The following is an 18,253-nucleotide window of genomic DNA, read 5'->3' as shown; positions in this document are numbered from 1 at the left end:
GCCATGTTTTGAGAGTTAATGCACGAAGGGTGATGCCGTGCCGTTTCTATTGATTTTATGGTGAGGTTAAGAGTAAAAGCACGAAGGGTGATGCCATGCATTTTTCCTTTACTGTGTTAACTATTCCTGTTGATTCATAGTATATTGGCCGTTCAAGTTATCATTCTGCTGTACTTCTTTATCTCGTATTCCCCTCAGCATATTTCCCCCTCCCGATATTACCTATCTAGTTCTTCATTGCTATTATTTGTATATACACTATTAAATTATACATGTTTGATTTGTAGGTGTCTTGTCTTAGCCTCGTCACTACTTCGTCGAGGTTAGGCTCGACACTTACCAGTACATGGGGTCGGTTGTACTGATGCTGCACTCTGCACTTCTTGTGTTGATTTTGATGCTGGTCCGGGCTGATCGTGAGGTTAGCTGCTAGATTCGTCCGACAGGAGACCCAAGGTAGATCTGCCGGCGTCCGCAAACCCTGGAGTCCCCTTCTAGACATTGCACTTTACTATTTCTTTCCTTTCAAAAACAAATGTATTTCTTTCAAATATTTACTTGTAAAAACAATTCTTAGAAGTTCGTGAATTGTGACTCTAGATCCGGGTAGTAGTGTATATATTGAGGCTGTTATAAATTTCCGCACTCATTTTGACTCGTTATAGCTTTGTTGCTATTATTTACTGAAATGTATAAGAATTGGCTTGATGATTCTCTAACGTTGGCTTGCCTAGTAAGTGAAATATTAGGCACCATCACGGTCCCGATGGTGGGAATTCCGAGTCGTGACACATGAGTTCTCTTTGCCCCGATGGGGATTACCAGTTACCTTCGGTGCTCGGTGACCGAAGAGGATCAAGCTAGAATGAACGAGGTGGAAGCGCCCTGCCTGTTCAACGAAGCTCAACATGCGCTGAATCGGGTAATTTCGAATGTGCTTGCAGGCCTCGGTGCTTCATCACGAGAACTTTCTCCGATATTGGAAGGAGTTCAAGCGTCACGAGGCCGAGACTCAGGAGCTTTCTGAAAAGAATAATGCTTACAATCTTCTTAGTGAAATGCTCCAGGCTGAGTTAGAAAAGGCTCGGAAGGAGCATGCCGATCTGGTCGAGCAGGTAAGACGAATATTCGATCTTAGTGATGATGATTCAGACATATTGGCTAACGACCCGAACCCATAGGTTCAAAAGAGACTTCACCAAATCGAGCAGCTTCAGGTGGAGGTGGACACGGTGAAGGCTGAGGCCGAAGAATAAAAACAAATATGGACCGCCTGGCCTCGGAAAAAGAGACTACCCGGGAGCAGTTGGCTTCAGCTAAGGTTCAGCTTTAGGCTATAAAGGAGAAATACTCGGTGTAGGTCAATACGATCGAGGGACTCCAATATTAGTTGAACTCGACTTTTTCTGGTCAAGAAAACCTGTCTAAGGAGCTTGAGGCGGCCAAGTTAGAGACCGTTATGGCCAAGACCGAGGCCGATGATAAAGTGGCCCAGTTCAAGGCCAATGTCGAGGCCATTCAGGAACAAGCGAGACAACATGTGAAGCATGTGAGGTGGCAATCCTGAAGGGAGGCCCTCAAGGGAGTCAATGCTCAGAATTTTGACATATTGGCTGAAATCAAGAATGCCAAGATATGCGAAGCCAAGACCTGGAAGCTAGCCTATCTCGAGGAGGATTCCGAGGGGTCTGAAGAGTCAGGTGGTTCCGATGGTGGCGAAGACCCCGTAGGCGATGATGTAGCCACCGATAAAGATTAGGCCAGTTAGGATCTTTTTTCTTTTTGTACTATCTTTTTGTTGAGGTCGTTCGGCCTTTTGTAAACAATATGTATCGGGTCTATTCAGCCCTTGTAAAGAAATTTTGATAATATATATATATATATATATATATATATATATATATATATATATATATAAGGCTTTTCCCTTTCACAGCTTTTGAATTTCTCCTTTTATTTGTATTCACAAAAGTTTATCGGTGTTACCAAGAAACGTTTCACCAAAACACTTATGTTTTTTAGGGTATCATATGCCGAGAGTGTGTTTTCGTAAGCTTTTGTAATCTCGGATTTTGTTAACCCGGAAATCTTCTTAGCCTTTAGTTCGGGCAATGCCAAGTAAGCTTCATGCCCTCGAGTTTTGTTAATCCGGAATGGCCGTAGCCTTTTAATTCGGGCACTGCAAAATAAGCTTTGTGCCCTCGGGTTTTGTTAACCCGGAATGGACTTAGCCTTTTAGTTTGGGCATTTTCTAATAAGCTTTGTGCCCTCGGGTTTTGCTAACCCGAAATGGCCTTAGCCTTTAAATTCGGGCATTTCCAAATAAGCTTTGTGCCCTCGGCTTTTGTTAACCCGGAATGGCCGTAGCCTTTTAATTCGGGCATTGCCAAATAAGTTTTGTGCCCTTGGATTTTGCTAACCCGGAATGGCCTTAGCCTATAAATTCGGGCATTGCCAAATAAGCTTTGTACCCTCGGGTTTTGTTAACCCGGGAATGACGTTAGCCTTTTAATTTAGGCAATGCCTACAGTCCCCGAGTGAGGTGAATGTTCAAACTCGGTGGCCCTTGGACTCGATACCTTTCGGGGGTTGGGTGCAGGAAATTCCTTGAGAAATGCAAGAAGCATTTTTGAGGACAAGATGTTTATGCGCAAAGAATAATCTTCTTTTTTATTCTTGTGCATAATAGTTGTACATGTATAGATATTTTGTGCCAGGGCTCGAGCGGTTTGAGCGGGCATGATTCATTTGACCGTTTGGCCCTTACAATAAATTCTATTGATCGAGACCCTTCAATCACGAAGTTTCTTCCCTTGCTAAATTCGATATCCGAGGATATTGCCACTCAGTGTTCGGGGCTGATCGAAGAGAGGCCTCGAATGTTGTTGTGATCATTGTGGAAGAAGAAGCCTTCGTATCTTAATGCACATATTTAATTTATTCGGAGCTCTTAGAGCGGGATGTCACCGGTTCGTAGCCGGCCTTTGATTCTAAATTAGCACGATTTACTTGTTTCCTCGTAAAAAAAACTTTTTCGGAAAACCCATTTGGGATAAAGTCGGTTCAAGGAAAAAAGAGTGCAACACGTGCTTTCATACCTAGAGTCTCGTATCATCCTTTGTTGGTTACCTGCAAGTGTTAGTTTAAAATGTAAATAAAAGAAAGAACGGGACCGCACCTTAACAGTAATATCACTTTAAGTGAGTTATATTCCAGTTGTTTGGTAGTTGATTGCCGTTAATCGTTCCGAGCTTGTTGGATCCTTTCCCGATAATCGCGATAATTCGGTACGGTCCTTCCCAATTCGGCCCCAATTTCCCTTCATTCGGATTTCAGGTGCTTAGTGTGACCTTTCTTAGTACCAAGTCCCCGGTATTGAAGTGTCAAAGGTTGGTCCTTCGATTGTAACACCTTTCGATTTGCTATTTTTGGGCGGCCATCCGGACAAGGGCGGCTTCGCGCCTTTGATCTAATAGCTCCAGGTTTGTACCCATAGCCTCGTCGTTTGATTATTTCGTTGCATATCGGAGTCTAATGCCTGGTTCTATGACCTTGACTGGTATTAAAGCTTCGGTGCCATAAACCAAAGAAAATGGGGTGGCCCCTGTACTGGACTTCAAGGTTGTACGGTACGCCCATAGGACCTCAGGTAGCATTTCCTTCCATTTTTCTTTGGCATCGGTTAACCTCTTTTTAAGCCTTTGGAGTATGGTTTTGTTGGTTGTCACACCTCTTTTTTTCCCGCAACCTTTATTACGAGGTTGAGTTAAAAGAATTTTTCCAATTAAAGTGACGTTTTGAAAATGGATTATTTATTATTCAGAGTCGCCACTTGGAATTGAGTTTTGGTGTTCCAAGTCACCTTTTATTGAATCCCTTATCAAAAGGAAGATTTGACTCCTAATTTATGGTCTACGAAAATAGAAGACTGAGTAAGGAATTCTGTTGACTGAGGAAAAGGTGTAAGGCACCCCTCGAGTCCCGTGGTTCTAGCACGGTCGCTTTATTGATTAATGTAAGGCTTAAATCAATTTTTAGCTATTCTTGTATTTTATTGATTATGGCTTATTTATTACCGCTTAATTAGTTATTATATTTTATTAATTGTGTTCACCAAGATGCAGTACGCACACAAGGTACTTCTTTGAAATTAAATATTAAACTAAGGTACGGAATGTACACATTGTCAAAACATAATTATTTTTGAATTTAAAGGTATCAAGACGCGGGAATGCGCACAAGATCCTTTCATTACTTAAGCATATCAATCCAAGGTTCAGGTATGAACACATGGGCTAATATTTAAAGTACATCTAAAGTTTTTCTAGCATTTTAGAATATCTCAATTATTTATCTATTTTATTATTATTATTATTATTATTATTATTATTATTATTATTATTATTATTATTATTATTATTATTATTATTATTATTATTATTATTATTATTATTTACCTATTCTAACGAATCTTAAGGTTTTAAAGTAAAGTATAACTAAGAGATGACCATTGGCCTAGAAGATAGAACCAAATCAACGAAGTTTTCTACTGATGCGTTACAATTTAAACAAACCTATATCACATTAGATTTATTATTATATAGAAATATTTATACAAAAAAATATATGCAAATTCCAGCTATATTTATCAGTGGAACTTAATATAAAACAATAATCTTAATTAGCTATCATATTGTTCTGTGTGAGTAGCTTGTCCTAATTTGATATAGACATTTATATGAACATGAATCTGATTTAACTATTAAAGAATCAAGATTTCAGCAACTCAAATAATAAACTAAGACATGCTCCATCAAAATTTTGTCAATCACGTTACTTCGTACCAAAAATATAAATGAAACTTCTAAGAAAAATAAATAAAACTATAACAAAGTAAAAAGAAATCTTTAGGCACCCATCCTACTTAAAACTGAAAGAAAGAGCAAACACAAAAAAAATAAAAATAAAGAACTCGTCTTAGTTATTATTTTACTAAAGTCGCAAACAATCCAGCGATGTACATTAGATCAAATAAAAATTTCGATTGTCATGGGAATCAAAATTAAAGATTAAAATAAACTCATCCAAGAATCTAGTAATTACTTATGAACACCATAAAAGTCGTCCTCTTTTAAAGGATTCTCTTTCAAACTTTTATTCATACTAAACAATATTGAGAATGCAGAAACCGAACAAGACTAAAACTTCTCAAATTCTTATGCCATAAAAATGATTCAAAAGATATCAACAAACATATCTAACCATGTATGAGCCAGATATTAAAGAGACGGAGATGAACCTTTTTGTGGAGATTTCAACAAAATCACAGCTACAATCTACTGATTTTCAAAACTAGCAATACTAACTTTTCTAGAACCACGAACTCGGAATCGCAAACGAAATTTCGAACTCCGGCTTCGAACTCAATAACGTAACTAAATAGTTTTTCCAAGTGAATATTTTTACTCTAAAAGAACAGTCCTCTTTTCTCTTAGTTGCTGAATTTTTTTTTTCATCCCCCCTTTTACTAAAGTGTGTGTGTGCTATATATAGAATGTGTGTGTGTGTGACGGATATGTGGGTTAAGGAGATGAATGGAGGAAGTGGAGAATAGGACGTGAGGGAGTTAGGATTAATGTGAGCAGTATGAGAGAATTAGGGAAATGGAGGATTGGGAGGAGAAAGTCATGGTGTTAGCGTTAGGATAGGAAGAAATCATTTTTCTTTTCTTATCCTCATCTTTTCTTTTCTTTTTTAAAGCAAAAGCCAATTAACAAGACTAAAAAATCAAATGTTAAAAAAAAATTACTTATACTACTATCTTATATCTCTAAAAGAAATTACTGAAAACAAAAAGTACTACATACTAAGGCTTAGAATACTAAAAGAAGCGTACTTAATTTTTTATAAGATAAAATAAAATAACTAAATAAGAACACTAATTAAGTATATATTAAAAAGATATAAGAAAATTAAATATTTAAACTATAATTTAAATGACACTAAAAAAAAAATACCATAACTTACATATTAAAAATTCTAATTAAAAGAAACCAAATATTTTTTGTAAATCTTCTTTTTCTCGTTACAAATAGAAATAAAATTTGTATTCTAAAAGTGTGAATATTTTTGTAGTTTTTATAAGCTCTACTAAAAGTAAGATAAATGTTTGAAATATCAAAAGTAGACATAAAATACATATTTACACTAAAATAGTATAGAATTTGGGTGTGGTCAAAAATTAGTTGTTTATATTGGTAGATTCAACTTGTCCATTCCCACTAGGGTGATAGGGAGTAGATAAGATCCTTTTGATCTTATGGTCTTCAAGAAACTTTACTTACTTTACTGCCAATAAATTATTTTCCGTTATCGCACACGATCTCGACCGGTATTCCGAACCGACATATGATGTGGTAGCAGATAAAATCAATGGCTTCTTTTTTCCTGACCTTCTCATATGCCTGTGCTTCCACCCATTTAGAGAAATAGTCAGTCATAAATAAAATAAATTGAACCTTACCGGGTGCTAGTGGGAGGGGGCCGACGATGTCCATCCCACATTTCATGAAAGGCCATGGTGACAAAACCGAATGCAGCAACTCCCCAAGTTGATGAATCATGGGACCATGCCTTTGGCATTCATCACATTTTTGAACGAACTCCTTTGCATCTCTTTCCATGTCGATCCAGTAGTAACTGACTTTGATTATTTTTCAAACCAGTGATTCGGCGCCCGAATGATTTCCATAAGTACCTTCGTGGATTTTCCTCAGAACGTACTCAGTATCCCCCAACCCTAGACACATCGCAAGTGGGCCATTGAAAGTTTTTCTGAACAGGGTTCCGTCTTCGGACATGCTAAATCAGGCTGCCTTCGTATGTATGGCTCTCGATTCTTATATGTTCGGGGGCAGTTTTCCGGTCCTGAGATATTTCACATACTTATTCCTCCAGTCCAAGTCAGGCTCGTTGAGTTGATCTCGGCGTGGCATTCTTTCACTACCGATCTCATAAGCCGTACGACTTCTCCCGAGTTTATCTCTTTATCTTCGATCGACGATCCCAAATTAGCGAGGGCATCGACCTCACTATTTTGATCCCGAGGCATATGTTGCAAAGTCCGTTCTTTGAACCGATGTAATGTCAACTGTAACTTGTCCAAGTATCTCTGCATTTGTTCTTCCCTGACCTTCGAGTGTTCCTTTAACTTGGTTTACCACAAGGAGCAACTTGGCTTCGATCACTTCTGCCCCAAGTTTTTGGCTAATTCAAGGCCTGCAATCATGGATTCATATTCTGCCTCGTTGTTAGTCAATTTCACAGTCTTAATGGATTGTCTAATTATATTTCCTATTGGTGGCTTTAGTACGATACCAACTCTGGACCCTTTTGCGTTTGAGGCACCGCCCGTAAAGAGGGTCCAGATTCCCGAGGAAGTCCCCGAGTTAATCAATAACTCTCTTTCAACCTCGGGTATTAAGGCCGGCGTGAAGTCGGCCACGAAGTCTGCCAAAATTTGGGACTTAATGGTGGTTCGAGATCGATACTCGATATCGTAACCACTTATTTCTACGACCCATTTGGCCAATCGGCCCGAGAGTTCGGGCTTATGTATAACGTTCCTCAATAGGTAAGTAGTTACGACACATATGTGGTGATATTGGAAGTGCGGTTTTAGCTTCCTAGAGGCTCTTAGCAAAGAGAGCACCAGTTTTTCCAGGTGAGGGTACCTAGTTTCGGCCTCACCTAAGGTCCTACTAACATAGTAAATTGGAAATTGCATATCTTGCTCTTCCCAAACTAGGACTCCACTTACCGCTATTTCTGATACCGCCAAGTACAAGTATAGTCGTTCGTTTGTCTTTGGTGTGTGAAGTAGCGGGGGGTCGATAAGTATCTCTTGAGTTCCTCCAAATATCATTGGCATTCCGGGATCCACGAGAAATTATTATTTTTCTTTAACAGAGCGAAGAATCGGTGGCCCTTGTCGGACGACCTCGAAATAAATCGCCCCAGGGCTGCTATTTGTCCGATTAACCTTTGCACGGACTTTACGTTGTCCACAACCGTGATATCTTCAATGGCTTTGATCTTTTCGGGATTGATCTTGATTCCCCGATTGGATACCATGAATCCGAGAAACTTACCCGGCCTAACCCCAAACGCACATTTTTTCGGGTTCAGCTTCATATTGTACTGTTTTAGTATGCTGATGGTTTCCTGCAAATGTTTTAAATGTTCCTTTGCTCGCAGGGATTTAACTAACATGTTGTCAATGTAAACTTCCATTGATTTTCCTATTCGTTCTTCGAACATCTGATTTACTAGGCGTTGGTACGTGGCACCGATATTTTTTAATCCAACGATATTACATTATAACAGTATGTGCCATATTTAATAATGAAGGAGGCTTTTTCCTGATCACCCGGGTCCATCCGTATTTGGTTATACTCGGGATAGGCATCGAGAAAACTGAGGATCTCGTGGTCGGCCATGGCATCGATCATACGGTCGATGTTGGGCAAAGGAAAAGAGTCCTTGAGGCATGTTTTATTCAAATCTTTGTAATCTATACACATTCTTAGTTTATTCCCTTTTTTAGGGGATACCACTATGTTTGCTAACCAATCTGGGTATTTAACCTCCCGAATGGACCCTATTTTAAGGAGTTTAGATACCTCGTCCTTAATGAAAGCATGTTTGACCTCAGACTAGGGCCTCCTCTTCTGCTTGACCGGATTGATTATCGGGTCCAGGCTTAGCTTGTGAGTGGTTATCTCCGATGGGATCCCTGTCATATCAAGATGGGAACAAGCGAAACAATCTATGTTAGCTATAAAAAATTGAATAAGTTTTTTTCTGAGCTCGGGAGTTAACCCCGTGCCTAGGTACACCTTCCGATCAGGCATATGCTCGGCTAATATAACCTGTTCCAGCTCTTCGACCGTCGATTTGGTTGCATCGGAGTCATCAAGGATTATAAAAGACCGGGGAACCCCGTAATCATCGTCTTCATAAGTCCCCTTCTTGCCCGGTGTGGCCGGTATCAGTGACTGCTATTTGGCCTCTTGGTTTACGCCCGAATTTGGTTCCTTCGATGTTGCGAATATTGGTATTGAAATCACTTCTTCGACTGCAAACATCTCTTTTGTGGCCGGTTATTCCCCGTAGATTGTCTTAATCCCCCCCGGAGTTAGGAATTTTAATACTTGGTGAAGAGTCGAGGGAACTGCCCTCATGTTGTGGATCCATAGCCTTCCGAGAAGGGCGTTGTACCTCATGTCTCCTTCGATCACATAAAATTTGGATTCTTGTATGGTTCCGGTGGTATTAACCGGTTACGTTATCTCCCCCATTGGTGGTTTCACATGCCATGTTGAACCCGTTTAGAACTCGGGCTGCATGCACGATTTTGCCTTGTAGACCAAGCTGCTCCATGACCCTCGACCGAATGATGTTGGCCGAGCTACCTGGATCAATCAACACACATTTAATTCGAGTTTTATTTTCGAGTATAGATATTACCAGTACATCATTGTGAGCATGTACGATCCCTTCCGTATCCTTATCACTGAAAGATAAAATTCCTTCTGGTATGTAGTCTCGAGTTCATTTCTCCCTAGTGATGGATACTTTGGTGTGTTTTAACATCGGCCCCTGTGGGATATCGATTCCATTGATGATCATATTTATGACGTGTTGAAGTTCAATATCCTCTTGTTCTGTCTGTTTGTTAGAATCCATGTTCCTAAAGTGGTTCTTGGCTCGGTCGCTCAAGAATTATCGAAGGTGCCCATTGTTGAATAAATGGGCTACTTCTTCTCTCAACTGTCGACAATCTTCCATTTTATGACCGTGAGAGCCATGATATTTGCACATCTCATTAGGGTCCCTTTGAGATGGATCGGATTGTAGAGGCCGAGGCCATTTGGTATCATTGATGTGCCCGATAGCTGATACGATGGCTGCAACATCGACATTAAAGTTGTATTCTGATAGCCTCGGCGCTTCTTTAGGCCCGATGGACCTGTCAAAACTGTTTTTGGTCATGAGCCCTCGATTGCTTCGACCTTGGTCATTTCTCCTTTTGTTTCTTATGGGGTTCCGTCCGGACCCACTGCTCCTCCAATCTCCATTATATGGCAGATATTGATCCATGTTTGATCTTAGATCACGATTAATGTCTCTCTTGACTCTGTTGAAGATTATGACGGGATAAACAGACTCCGAAGGGGTCTCAAGTTGGTCATCTTCGACTCTAATTTTCGATTGGTACCGGTTATGTACATCGGCCCAGGTAACGGTAGGGTATTCAATCAGATTCAGCTTTAGTTGTTATGAAGTCACCGAGCTCCGAATATTGTGTCCCTGAATGAAAGCTTGAACAACCCAATAATCGGCGACTGGCGGCATATCCATTCGTTCGATTTGAAAACGGGACACGAATGCCCTGAGCATCTCATTATCCTTCTGTTTACTTTTGAAAAGGTCCGATTTTCTGGTTTTGACCTTGATGGAACCAGCATTTGCTTTTACGAAGGAGTCTGCAAGCATAGCAAATGACTCAATATAAATAGGAGGTAAGTTGTGATACCATATTATAGCTCACTTTGACAGGGTCTCCCCAAATATTTTCAGTAGAACAGATTCGATCTCGTCATCTTCCAAGTTGCTCCCTTTGATGGCACATGTGTAAGAGGTTACATGCTTATTTGGATCGGTCGTTCTATTACACTTAGGTACTTCTGGCATATATAACTTCTTGGGGATTGGCTTCGGAGCCGTGCTTGGAGGAAAAAGTTTCTGCACGAACTTCCTAGAATCCAGTCCTTTCAGTATCAGAGGTGCTCCTGGGATTTGATCTACCATCGAATTGTTAGGTTTTCACCTTTTTGTTGTTTGCTTCGATTTTCTTTTCCCCTGATTCTATCCATTTTGTCAGCTCCTCGAGCATCTTTATAATCTCGGGGTTAGTACCCGATTCTTTCTCATTTGACCTTACTACGACCAATTCATTTCTGCGGGTGACTTTACGGGGCGGATCAGGTTAACCCTGCTCGGCGCCTGGCTTTGGCTATGCAACTGAGTTATCGCCACCTGTTGAGCTTGCAGCATTTCTAAGATCATCCGTAGGTTGATTCCGTCTTCTTCATTGTTTTGTGTGTTTCGAACTGCCGATCGGGCCCTACCACAGATGCTATTTTCGTGGTCGGTAGGCAGGTTTGCGTCGATGACCACATGCGAATTAACATCAATTAGATCTGCGATCGAAATCCCAACGGGTGGCCCTACATTACCGGGCGCCATGTTGTTATTCTCACTCTGATGACTGGACTCATTATCGATATGTAGGGGTACTAATTGAGAGTTTGACATTTTTAAACTAAAATCAAAGACACTTCAAAGAGCAAGCGCAAAGTAGTGTGTGTTATAGAGATTTGTATCAAATAACCACTATTATCCTTAGTCCCACGTTGGGCGCTAAACTGTTTACCCTCAAAATCGGATAATAATTGAATTTGTTAGTAGTTTTAAGGATATGCAGATTAACTTGATACAAAGCGATAAATTAGATTGCGATTGAAATAAATAACAATAAATTAACTGCAAACCACGTGAGTTGGATGATTTCGACGTAAGGAAGCAAGCCACCCTTGAGTTGAATACACTTTCATTGACAAAAAATATCAAAGACCAAGAATTTAGAGAATGTATTGCTTATTAGTATATGTTATAATGTCCTTAATGAATTGTCAAGTCCTCTTTATATATTGAGGGAGACCTACCCTTTAGGGTATTATTTTATTGTACTATAAAAAATATAAGTCCTTGATTTTGAAGACCGTTGGTTTCCTTTTTGACTAATTTCGTGATTTCTGCCATAATGATCGGTTAATAGCAAGAATCATGGACCCCTATCGGATGAGTTGACAGAGCTTTCTTCGAGACCGTCAGAAACATGACCGATTACGCATTTGATAGACTCGAGGACAAATCTGATAATCTCGATGGCTAGTTTTGATAATGTTTTGGGTCCGATCTTGAATATTATATTCCGCCCTTGGCTGAGCATGCTGGATATCAGATCGAATCTCGAACTTCGATTTTTACCCAATTACAGATGTACCGACCTTGGCCCTCCGTTTCACAAGCTCGATCGAACACCGAGCTCGGTTTTACCCGTATAAAATAATCATACTTTATTGGCAATTTTTGATACCAGAGGTATAGTAGGCAAGCTAAGAGGACTTCGATTTCAAGGACCCTTCGACACCTCTGATTGATGGCATGTTTGGCCAAGCTGTAAAAATCAACTTATTTTTAGAAGTGTGTTTTTATTTTTAAAGTATTTTTCTCAAAAGTACTTTATTATTTGGCTAAACTATTAAAAACTGATTTTACGTGTATTTTTCTTAAAAGTGATTTTCAAAAAAGTATTTTTGGAGAAAAAATACTTTTTTTTGCTTTTTCAAAATCGCTTTGACTTGGCTACTACTCAAAAATACTTTTTTTTCTTCTAAAGCTTGGCCAAACACATCACTGTTAAAAAAACACTTATAGTGCTTTTAGCTTTGGATAAGATCATTTCACATCTCTTGCCGTAATTGTTTTTTTTAGTGCTGTAAAGTTTTATTTACTTCTTTCTTTTTTTGATAAAGGCTTTTTTTACTTCTAAAGTTTTTTTTACTTCTTTTTTTGACAAGAGTGGATTGCTCTAGCGGTGAACACCCTCCACTTCCAACCAATAGGTTGTGAGTTTGAGTCACCCCAAGAGCAAGGTGAAGAGTTCTTGGAGGGAGGGAGTCGAGGGTCTATTGGAAACAACTTCTCTGCCCAGGGTAGGGGTAAGGTCTGCGTACACACTGGGGTAAGGTCTGCATACACACTACCTCCTCAGACCCCACTAATGGGATTATACTAGGTTCGAGTCACCCTAAGAGCAAGGTGGGGAGTGGAGTTCTTGAAGGGAGGGAGCCGATGATCTATCGAAAACAGCCTCTCTACCCCAGAGTAGGGGTAAGGTCTGCGTACAAACTACCTCTCCAGACCCCACTAATGAGATTATATTGTGTTGTTGTTGTTACAAACTACTTCTCCAGACCCCACTAATGAGATTATATTGTGTTGTTGTTGTTGTTGCTACTCAGCGCCAAAATAAGCAAATAAAATGTCCAGTTTTCAACTATCCGCCGTCTGCGGGGTATCTTCGCCGGAGACAGCCATAAAGCAGCTACCAAAACCATAGATCTCAAAACAACCAAACCCACCAATATTACCTCTTCAAATCACACAGTCCAAGATATTGTAAATTTCATGAAAGAATCATCAAAGTGTCCTAAGTTCCGACGCGAAGGACGTGGCTATTATGAACTCGCCATTCACCGCCTTGCTAGTGCCAAACACTTCTCCGGCATCGAAGAAATTATGGAGCATCAAAAACACTACCCAGATATTCGCCACGAGCCCTTTGTCCGTCTCCTTATTCTTCTTTATGGAAAAGCGAGAATGTTTGATCATGCAAGTAAACTGTTCGACGAAATGCCTCAACTAAATTGTCAGCGGAGTGTCTTTACCTTCAATGCCCTTTTGGAATCATGCATCAGATCAGAAATATGTGATAAAATTGGGGAGTTGTTTCGTGAATTGCCCGCAAAATTGGAAATTGAGCCTAATATAGTGTCGAATAACCTTGCGATTAAGGCGTTGTGTAAGGCTGGTTCTTCAGATTCTGCTTTGCTTTTGATGGATGTGATAGAAAAGCATGGGATTAAGCCGAATATTGTGACTTGTAATACCTTGTTAAACGCACTTTATGGAAGTCAAAGATTTTCTGAAGCTGAAAATTAGTGGATTATGATGGAAAACAGAAATATTGCTCCTGCTCTTTGCAGTTATAATATTAGATTACGAGGTTTGATTAAAGTTAATGAGGTTTCAAAGGCGATTCAGTTCTTTGAGGAGATCATTAAGAAGGGTTTCAAACCGGATAAATTCAGTTACAATACTATGATAACAATGTGTGTTGATGAGGGAAATTTGGAGGAGGCTAAAATGTGGTATCAGAAGATGATGCAAAATGGTTGACTTCCGGTTGATGCAACGTTCCATATGCTTATTCCTTTGGCTTGTGACGCGGAAAAAATTGAATTTGCACTGCACTTGTGCAAGAAAGCTATGGAGTCACAAGTATTTGTTTATAGAGAAATAATGCAGAGGGTTATTGATTGCTTGGTTGAGCATTCTGAAATTGAAAATGCAAAGGAGCTGGTTAAGTTGGCCAAGTCTTGTAACTTCCATTATGAGCTTTGGCTGCCTCTACATAACTAGTTGTTTCTCATCCCTGTTTCAGTTATGTTTTATTATTTTGCTCCTTTACTTGAGCTTGTATCAAGGTTGATTTTGCCTCGAAGACAAAGTACAAGTTCTGATGAACGCTTGGATGGACTATAGAAAATTTAGCTTATCACATTTAGGTAGAGTATGTTACATTTGAGTGTAACATTCAATCAAATAGAGGGCAATTTTAAATATCTGTTAAACAACAACAACAAAAAATCCAGTGTAATCCCATAAATGGGGTCTGGAGAGGGTAGTATGTACGCAGACCTTATCCCTACCTTACAGAGATAGAGAGGTTGTTTCCAATAGAACCTTTAAACATCGGCTATTGTTCCTATATATATTGTATTTCTCAATCTTTGAGCACCCCTCCTATAATTCTTTCGAAATAGTAGTAAACAACTTGCATGTCATGATTCTCTTGGCTTCAGCATGTCTTCTTTTTTTTTTTTTGATTTCCCACGGGTATTCGGTACACACATTGGAGTCCGACTATTTTCGGATTCGTGCCGCATAGGGCCCCGTTTGGGGGGAAGCGCTCCCTACCAAGGATTTTCCATACTCATGGCTCAAATTCGAGACATCTGGTTAAGGGAAGAGCAGCCTCATCCACTGCATCACATCCTTTGGGGGTTGGATTCAGTATGTCAAAAGAAACATGCTTACAACATGCCGACAAGCAGTTTCAGAAGGATGCTGGTGTCAGACATGGGTTATTTATAGCAACATTTTTAGTTTCACCTTAGTCAATCTTGAGGAAAAACTCTGATTGGTGCGGAGGGGATGATCTTCTTATGATATTTTTATATTTATATTATAATAATTATAAAGAAAAGAAAAGATGGTCAACCAGGCGCATAATTGTCATTTTACATGCCATTTTATTTTTTAAACCTATAATTACGTGGCATTATCTCCTACACAAAAACCCTGACAAAATTTTAGAATTGTCCGTCACTTTTCTCTCCTTTTTACTCACAATTACCAACATAACTGTGAAGCACTTCTCTACATTTCCTTCTTCTCATCTAGGTTAGTAAACTTTTCCCTAATCTTCTTTTCTTTCTTTTCAAAAATTTTGACTTCATGTTGTCATCGTTGTTGTCGTAGTAACAAAGGGTATACTATTTAATTTGTGTCTTTTTGTATAGCTTTTTGGCTAAGAACATTTGGATTTTTCAAGTTAAGGTTTACTAATATGAGAATCTGAACAATAAAGAATTGGTCAAATACCTATGAGGCCCCTTAAATTTGGCTCCAGTTTTCATTTTAACACCTCAACTTAAGTCAATACTTATTGAACACTCCAACTCCAATAATAATGTGCCTATTGAACACCTCATATAATATGCTTAAGTAAGTCCAGCCGCGTGAACTGAACGCACAATGATATGGCAAAATGCACGAAGCACAAAATATCACATGGCTTTTGAATTTAAAAAGATCTTAGAGAAAATAAAAAACCAAAAAAGAAACAAAACAAAAGGAAAAAAAACAAGAAAACTAAATAACATCCCACAAACCCATTACAACTGCCGTCAGTCTCCGGCCATAACTTTTAATACTCCACCACTACTCAAGATTTTCAAATCTTTTTTCCGTCATCCCTTGCTCTACCCCATGTCTTCTTCTTGCCAAACCCACCTTATTCTCCCCTTCCCCTCACACACACAATTATTAGATCCTCCTACTAGTACAATCAATAACTATTTTTCAATCTAACATAAAGGGATAAATAGAAAAATAAAAAATAAATTAAAAATTAGTAAGCCAAAATGCTATTATATTCAGTAAAGAAGTTCTAAGCCAGATCTTACGAAGAAGGCCACAAGGATTATGAAAAAGAAGGGATGATAATTGTGAAAATTAAAGAAAATAGTAGTTAAATTTTAGAATTCACTGGAATTTTCATTACCGGTGAACACTGGTTTGGATGCCGACGTTATGTTCATGTAATCCATAGGCAGATCTTTTTCTATTATATTTATCATTTTTTTGATCGATTAAAAAATTGTTGCTATTGGTATAATTGATTAGTGGATAATTTAAGGAGTAAAAGTGGTAACGGTGATGGTAGGGAGAGTATAGGGTGAAGGAGAAGACCGAATTGGTGGCGCACAGATGAGGAAAGATAGAGAAAGAGAAATGTGATTTTCTTTTGTTGAAAAACAGGAAAAAATTAATTTGAGACCACTTTACGCGCGCGTGTGAGAGGTGATGAACACTAGTATTGCCACATCAGGGTTTGTGTTTAATAGACACACTGTTATTGAAGTTGGAGTGTTCAATAGGTATTGGCTTAAGTTGAGGTGTTAAAATAAAAATTGGAGCCAAGTTTAAGGGACCGTGTAGGTATTTGACCTAAAGAATTAAACCCATTTTAGGATAAACTTATTTTGATGTTCTTATTGTCTGGTTCCGCAATTATATGATAATGGAGAAGATTCTTATTTTTTTTCTTTTCTTTTTGGACTTAGAAGACAATTCCAATGAGAACGGATGATGTTGATTATTTTTTACTTAGATCAAACCAGATAAGGGAGCTCAAAAAATTCGTTATATAATCAAATGGCCTACTAATAAATGTGAGTTTGAGAAGTTTGAAAGTTGAAAAAAGAAATTGCAGAAGTTATTCCTTAAAAAGAAGTCACATGAACTTTCTCATAAGAGTAGATTTTTAAGTTGATGAAATTCAATCTTTTGCAGATGACTTTCCCTTTTCTTAATCAACTTTTTTGTCTCTCATAAATCTCTTCTATTAGTACTGAAAATTTATTTGTACCCCAGTGTTTATAAATTCAAGACATGTATATGTCTTTTATACTCGTATTTATCATTTATCATAGAAAATTAGATAAAATATGTTTCTTACTTTAATTGCTAAAATGTAAATTTATTGATTTAATTAGAGTATCATACACAAGTAATCTTTGAATGTATATATTTAAATTTCAAGATCTGATTTTCTTCTAATTTTTTCCCAAACCTCATAAGATTTTCACATATCATGTCTGATATATATGAGCGGTCGTATTTGAAAGAGATTGTTTCTGCCAAACTACTTGTCACGACCTAAAATCCAACTAGCCATGATGGCACTTAACCTCACCCATTAGGTAATCTAAATAACAACAATCCGATTAATTAATATTTAACTAACTCTAATACAATCCCCAAGGACTGGTAATACAAATCATGAGTTTCTAAGATTAGAATTTACAAAGCCGGTATGAAATAAATAAATTATCTGTTCGAAATGTACATAAACAGATTTTTATAAATATAAGGCTACCATGAACAAAAGGCAGCTACGACAAAACACAGATACATCTTCAAATCTAGCTCCCGTCGATCACAGTAACAACAACATCCAATATCTGCACGCAAGGTGCAGAAGTGTAGTATGAGTACAACCGACCCCATGTACTAAATAAGTAACAAACCTAACTTTAGGTTGAGAGTAATGACGAGTTGGAACAAAGGTCAGGGTCCAATACCAATAACCAACAACAGTTCATCACAACATAATAGAAGTAATAAAAGAAGTAGCTCAGAGATAAAAGGCTCAACTCATTCACAGTTCCAGAAAAATAGTCATGCTTTTCAAATATATCATTGAAACCCAAATCCTTTACCAGAATCACCAATTTATGAGTAAGTTTAAAAACTGTGATTTTTTCCAAAACTTTCAACAGGTAATTGTTTTATTTTTTAAAATAACATGAGGAAAATACATCTCTATACCTGCATGTCAATATGTAGTAGAAGTCATGAATGACGCAATATCGTACAATATGAGGAAAAATACATCTATATGCATGTATGTCAAGTGTGCATGTCAATGCAATGCAACTCAGTAATAAAACCATATGCATACTCTCAGAGTATCATTTTACTCAGTCCTCCCAGT

General features: G+C 38.4%; 1 pseudogene; it reads left to right on the top strand.

Moving 5' to 3' along the window:
- The first annotated feature begins 12,852 nt into the window (after positions 1-12,852).
- Positions 12,853-15,008, top strand: LOC107812369 (uncharacterized; annotated as a pseudogene).
- Positions 15,009-18,253: the final 3,245 nt, after the last annotated feature.

The sequence above is a fragment of the Nicotiana tabacum genome, chromosome 22 (assembly GCF_000715075.1).
Source record: "Nicotiana tabacum cultivar K326 chromosome 22, ASM71507v2, whole genome shotgun sequence".
Classification (NCBI taxonomy): Eukaryota; Viridiplantae; Streptophyta; class Magnoliopsida; order Solanales; family Solanaceae; genus Nicotiana; species Nicotiana tabacum.
Note: the sequence above shows the minus strand (reverse complement) of the source record. Positions and strands in the feature narration are given on the sequence as shown.